General features: G+C 46.4%; 1 non-coding gene across 1 annotated transcript; it reads left to right on the forward strand.

Moving 5' to 3' along the window:
* Window positions 1-5,429: 5,429 nt before the first annotated feature.
* LOC118075640 (U6 spliceosomal RNA) lies at window positions 5,430-5,531 on the forward strand. Its single transcript, XR_004691414.3, has one exon. It is a non-coding gene; the product is annotated as a U6 spliceosomal RNA (small nuclear RNA).
* Window positions 5,532-7,137: the final 1,606 nt, after the last annotated feature.

Below are 7,137 nucleotides of genomic sequence, written 5' to 3' on the forward strand. Positions count from 1 at the left end.
AAACCGAGGTTCCACTGTATTATTATTATTATTATTATTATCATCATCATCATCATCATCATCATCATATTACAAAAACACCTTGCTTAATTTAAAAAAGAGAGAGGAAGAACGTGGATGTTTCCATGTGGAGAGGCCTTCTCTATGAGCACTTCGCAAACTCCTTCTCCTGTTCTATGCAGGGCCGTCTCAAGCATGTCGGGTGCCCTGGCGCCGTGGTGCGGAGATCGCTCCGGTGCCCCCGCCCTGGTGGGCGGGCACAGTGTGCAGCATGTCTTCCGTGCCAGCCCGGCGCCCTGGCGCCCCGCGCCACCCAGCCTACCCCTAGAGCCGGCCCTGGTTCTATGGTCTCCTGGGAAGGAAGTTTGTTCTTCTCCTCCATGTTGGTTTTCTTGAGCTTCTTCTTATCAAACTTCTCCACTTTGGAGAGATTGGGTTTGTCACACATCTTGGCCACAGAGAAGCGAGATGACAGCTTGAGAACTTCAACTGTCTCCAACCCTCGAACTGATCCGCACCGCGCTCTCCCATCCACGAGCCCTTTTGACGTCTCTGAAAATCAGATGCAAGAAGCCTCTTGGACCTGCGTGTCCCCAAAGTTGTCACTTTTGAAAACCTTGGCTTTTATTCATTCAGCTGCCACCCGTATTTTATCCTGATTTAGGATTCCCCTGCCCCCCCCCAAGCTAAAGACAGAAAGTCCTGATTTACACCACGGTTAAAGATCATCGCCTCAAGTTTTGTCTCGGGGCGAACGGAGGTATCCTTGTTCCCTAGCTACAACGGGGAATGTACCGTCATGATTTAAAAAACAACCACCCCCCAAACAATGCAAAGAACTACAATCCATTGTGCTACTAGCGCAAAGGTTCTCTCTCTCTCTCTCTCTCTCTCTCTCTCTGTGTGTGTGTGTGTGTGTGTGTGTACGTGTACACACCACCCTTCCTATATCCAGAGTTGCTGTGAAGCCCGGGTATTTTGGAAAACACAGCCCCGTTGTTTAAAGACGAAGTAATGAGATTAATATATACGGCAAATTGGAAGGAAGCAAGGAGATTGGGGCGAGGGGAGGGCAAAGGAAGCAAGCTCTTTGCCTGTTAAATATTTACCACTTGTGTTGAGCTCTGGCTCTTGCCATTTGGTAATCCTAGAGGTGGTTAGTTTTGTGTCAGTAAGGGTGTGTGTGTGTTAATGTATTCCTCCCTCCGAACCCACCTTGCATGGGAAAAGGCCGTGGTAACAAAAAGAAGACTGTTCCTTGTTCATGAATATTAATCGGTAAACTCCCCCTGGTATTTTTAAATCGGGGGCGAAAACTCTCCCTCCCTGCTGCTCCCCACTCAAGCAGGCCCAGAGGAGGAAAGCTCTGAATGTCCTGGGAAAGCCATAGACACAGGCAGCCCTGACTTCCCAGGCAATGGCCATATAAAACTCGGAGGTCACGGGGCCAGCGAAAGAGGAGGAATCAGCTTTGTCTCCGCTGTGTGTTGCTGAAAGCTAAACCTTTATGGAACATTCTGAGCTGCATTTTTGGCTATTTAACCTTCAAAACAAAAGGCTTATTTATTCCCTCCCGCCACCCTCTCCCCTCAGACATTATCCTTCATCTAGGGTTTTTTTCCCCCCTTTTTGGTCCCACGTTGACAGCAGCGGCATACGAAGGAAACCTCCTCGCCTAAGGCTCAGGCCTTGGTCGGCGACACTAGCCGCTGTTTGCCCTAAAAGGAAGGGTGGTGTGCTTTTTAGCAAATGGAACAAACGGGCATGGTGCAAATTGTACGTACAAAGCTACTAACCCCACTATGTAGTTCCTCCGCTTTACTAAAAAGGAGCCCTGGGATCCTTTGGGAGGAAAGGTGGGATATAAATATTATTATTACCAGTGCTATTTTTTCTAGAAAAAGAGGTGCCTGATCTCACCCAAAACACCTCCCTTGTTCTCTTAGAATGGCAATGGCGGTCACCAGAGAGTTCCAGCTGGAAAAAAAGCCCCGATTATTATGTATGTGTGAATGCACACACACATAACGTCCAGAAATCAAGTTTTCTATGAGCAATACGCAATATAAATAATGAACCGCCCCACAGCTTCCAGTGAAGGCAAACAGGCTCATCGACACAACTATCCAAATCCAACACTTGACCTTCACTGCTGATTACCTGGAATATTTTCGGTTACACATTTTATATACTTTAACTTTTGTAATACAGTGGTACCTCGGTTTAAGAACAGTCCAGTTTAAGAACGATTCGGTTTACAAACTGTGCAAAACCAGAAATAGTGTCCCGGTTTGAGAACTTTACCTCAGTCTAAGAACGGAAGCCGAACGGCAGAAGGGCACCGGCAGTGGGAGGCTTCATTAGGGAAAGCATGCCTCAGTTTTGGTTTAAGAACGGACTTCTGGAACGGATTAAGTTTGTAAACCGAGGTACCACTGTACACACACACACACAGAGAGAGAGAGAGAGAGAGAGAGAGAGAGAGAGAGAGAGAGAGAGAGAGAGATTTCTCCAAATGGCAAACATGCCACAAGAAAGTGAGGTTGGGGAGACCTTGTCAATTTCACCTTATCGGAAAGTCTAGTTACAGCCTCATAGCAAATTCTGGAAATTCGCTGCATGTTTCCTCCAGAACGCAGGTTAGTCAGTTCCTGTTCCTGCGTGGCTCTCTCTTTTCAGTATGAGCACCGAGGGTTAAGGTCATCATACGATATGCACCAAGGGAAGGCAAGTTTTGACACTTATCCTCATTGAGATCATTTGCATTAGCAGTCTCGACAAGGCTTATCCGTTTTGTGTGACATTCCCGGCACACTGCTGCAACCACATTCCAGACAGCACCGCAATACCGTATGGAGAAACAGCCGCATTATCTTGCAATAGCATATTACAGGCCTTGTTGGCATCACTCTGTTTTGAGCGACAACGGAGTGTGCCTTCGGGGGTGAAGTCAAACCGCTGTGTTAGCAGCGCCAGATGTGGGAGTGATTCTGGGGTTGATGTCGGCAAGCCGCATCAAGCCTGGCAGGAGAGCTGTCAAATGTAAAAGGTTATCGCGTGCAATGCTGGCAAGCCACATTGTACGTCAGTATTAGCATACACGCATCTATAGGTTAGGTCATTGGGACAGAGCAGGTCACCATAGGACTGGGCAGAGGTGGGGAGAACAGGATGGAACTGGTTTGGGCAAGTTATAACAAGGGAAGCAGGTCCAAGCCAGAGAGGTTGAACCCAGGTCAGGGGGAAAACAATGGAATGGGGAGGAGGTTTTGGGGAGGCTAGCAGCAGTCACAAGATTGAGGGGAGGGGGATGTGTAAAGAGCGCACATGTGACAAGGAGGTGTTTGAGGGATACGTGAGGATCAGGCACTTCCCTTATGGAGGGAAAATTGGGTGTTGGCAGGATGTGACACATGGGGAAGTTCCACCTTTTCTGGGAGGTCCTGGCTGTCATTGGAGGAAGACTGCACTGGTTGTTAATGATTTACTTGGTTACAAAATCTCAATAAAAGGGGGCTCCTGCTTTTGCTCTGGGTCACCCCCGGAATATACTACCTTTGTGTTGCGTCTGTTTGCCACCTCAACAGCCAGAGTGACCTCCCAGGTCGCAAGCTTGGCCAGTGACAGACCTACATTTTGGGGGCCCTGAAGCTGGAACTGTCATGGGGGCCCCTTCGCAACCAGTGACAAGTTCTGGGTAACCACTGTCATTTTCTTCAGCAGGGTTCTTCCACAACAAATCACCACCCCTTTACACCATCTGTGCTACCGGCTCTCAAACTTTGGGATTGTTGAAATATTTACACACACACCCCAAAATTGTAATCAATTTGAGTCGTCTCATTCAAATTGGGTCTATTAGACCCAAACATTTTAAGCAGTGTGGATTAAAGTCACTTCAGGGGCCCCTAAGTTTCGTTAGTTTCACAGTAAATCCGCCCCTGAGCCTGGACAGTGTGGATGGAGGTCCTGGGCTGCCCAGACAACCTTCTTGGCCTCGCTGAGGTGGTCCAAAGGAAAGCAGAGCAATATGTTTGTCACCAGTTTGGCTGCAACAGTTGCTGGAAGGAGGCGTACAAGGCACCATCCAACTGTTTTAGGGACTCCACTCCGTATTTGTGAAGCTTTTACTCCTTAGCCTTTTCTTCTCCCCAAGATGTCCCACAAGCAGTGGAGGTTTAGGACCAGAGATTTCCTTCTCCTAGATGGGCTCCCTTTCCAGGTGGATGAGTCCCATCTGCCCCTCACTTCCCTCTGTCTACAGCATGTGCAAAAACCACATTCTTGACCCACCATTGGCCTCATCTTCTCAATCCTCCAGAGCCTGTCTTCACATGCAGGCTGTAGTCTAATTCTCCAAGGACTTGAGACCCATTGGCTACCCTCACCTGGTTTAGTTGGGCAGTCAAAGCCGTTTCCGGGATTGTGGCCACTGTCACAGGCTGACAGCTTCTAGGAGCCACAGGTGAGAACTGAGTGCAGGGTGGGGACCGAAGAGGAGGAGGAGGAGGAGGAGGAGGAGGAGGAGGAGGAGGAGGAGGAGGAGTTTGGATTTGATATCCCGCTTTATCACTACCCTAAGGAGTCTCAAAGTGGCTAACATTCTCCTTTCCCTTCCTCCCCCACAACAAACACTCTGTGAGGTGAGTGAGGCTGAGAGACTTCAGAGAAGTGTGACTAGCGCAAGGTCACCCAGCAGCTGCATGTGGAGGAGTGGAGAATCGAACCTGGTTCACCAGATTACGAGTCCACCACTCTTAACCACTACACCACACTGGCTGTGGTGGACAAACTACCCCAGAAGGAGCATGACATGTCCCCCACCTTTTACAGGTTTATAACTGGGAAAATGTTATATCCCCCCAAACAGAAAAAAACCTTTTGCCCTCTAAATCAGTTATCCTCAATATTTTCCCACTGAGGTCAAACCATTAGCCTACATGGGCAGTTGGGGGCCTATTTGTTTTAACCATGCATTTGTACGATGGCTGTGTTGCTGCTGTGACCCACCTTTAGATCAGGCTGTGACCCACCACTTGAAAACCAATGCTGTAGATGTTTTGGACAACTATTCCCATCATCCATTAACCCTGACCATGCTGACCTGTGCATGTAGGGTTGCCATACATCCGGAATTTCCTGGACACTGTCGCTTTAATGCCCTGGAACATGCGGACTTATGGTAACCCATATCGGAAGTGTAGATTTGGGCAAACTTCCTTAAAAATAGCTCAAAACAACAACAACAACAACAAACGCTCAACTACTTTGGCCAAAAAGGAAAAAAAAAGGGGTGGGGGAGCTCAACAACTTTGCCAATATGAAATCTTAAATATGGCATGTTATTTGTCTAGAGTAATAATACTGAACACACGCACACACGTACGTTTCATCTTAGATATGTGATGCCGAATGTATAATTCTTATGGATATTTATAAACAGCACATATTCTAAAATTGGAATGATACAGTGATTAGCATGGCCCCTGTGCAAGGAGAACCCGAAAATTCACGAAGCATTCCATATTTTTAACCAAAGGAAAACTATCACAAAAAACCAAACCCCACAAAGAATTGTTGATGCTGGAGACAAAAATAATCTGTGAAGGATTTTTGTGGATGAAATAAACGTTGGTTGCCTTAGATAGCAGATAGCAGCAGTCAGATTCTGAGCAATGAGACATATTTGCTTGTGTATAAATAGCTACATTATGCCCTATTTACATTTTTACAGTGCTTCTCAAATTGCCTGATCCTGTGTCTCTGCCTGTCTGTGTGTAGCTGCTCCATTGAAATTCAAACAACTGAACGATGGAATGCATTGTTGACTTAGCAGGAAAATTGCCCATAGACAGCCATTGTAGGGAGGAACAATGTTTGTTTGAATAGCATCCAGGGGGATGTTGGGTTGTAGAATGCATTAGGAGTAGGCTCCCTGACGATTTCCTCCTCCTCCTCCTCCTCCTCCTCCTCCTCCTCCTCCTCCTCCTCCTCCTCTATTTTATTTTTTTAAGTATTGTGGCATCATAAGGTAGCAAGCAAGCATCAACCTGCCACAATTTTTTTTTTTTTTGTGGTGCATCTTATATAGAATTCTGCTTCTAGCATCATAAACAAGGTTGGCCTAACGTAGTCATCTCTTGCTAGCTTCGTGGAACTATAATCAGACTTACAGAATTACCAACTTTCTATGTTAGTGTTGGGAGATGACTACAATGCTGCCGCCCTGGGCAAACACACACCCAAACACACCAGCTTTTATTAGAAAGCAAGACAGGAAATGTAATAGGAATGTAGTGTTGCATAACTGGTGGCTACTCAACTTCCACTTGAGGCTGCATATTACATCAATTGCAGAATAACCAAAATGTTGCAGCAACTCTCTCTCTCTTCTACAAACACCAAACTAGCACAATATGCTTCATTGCCTTGTTTCTGCTGCAAATGTGTGTTATTTGGTACTGCAAGAGCCACCTATTGGTTCCAGACCATGAGTTTCTGGCGTGAATTTCAAGGTCTGTAGGCAGTGGGCAAGAGTCTTATTTCTGCTTATTCTCTTAGCTCTGAAGCTAGGAGAATAGTTGACTGTGGGCTCCTACAGATGACCTGTTTATTTGTTAGTTTCATTATAGTTCTATCCCACCAATCCTCTAAACAGCTCAAGGCGACCTACATGGTTCTCCCCCACCCCATTTAATCCCCAAAACGACCATGTGAGGTAGGCTAGGCTGAGAGACTGGCCCAAGATCTCCCAGTGAGTTTTGTGTCTGAGTGGGGGATTTGAACCCTGGTCTCCCAGGTCATAGTCAAATATTCTATGAGCTGCCATGTACAAAACTTACATAGGGGTTAGGTTATGGCAGGTCTTTATTGAGCATTTGTCTTGATTTATTTGAGGTAAGGTTATATGACAATGAGCATTCATCCCAAATTCATCCCGATTTGCTTCCACAGTGGTTATACATATTTTTGTTCACCATTCCATCCTGCACATTTCCCTCAATGTGCTTTCCTAAAAGCAAAACATTAAAAAAAGCTCAACATCAAAAAAACTAAGATCATGGCCACTGGTCCCATCACCTCCTGGCAAATAGAAGGGGAAGAAATGGAGGCAGTGAGAGATTTTACTTTCTTGGG

The sequence above is a fragment of the Zootoca vivipara genome, chromosome 1, assembly GCF_965207765.1.
Source record: "Zootoca vivipara chromosome 1, rZooViv2.hap1.1, whole genome shotgun sequence".
Classification (NCBI taxonomy): Eukaryota; Metazoa; Chordata; class Lepidosauria; order Squamata; family Lacertidae; genus Zootoca; species Zootoca vivipara.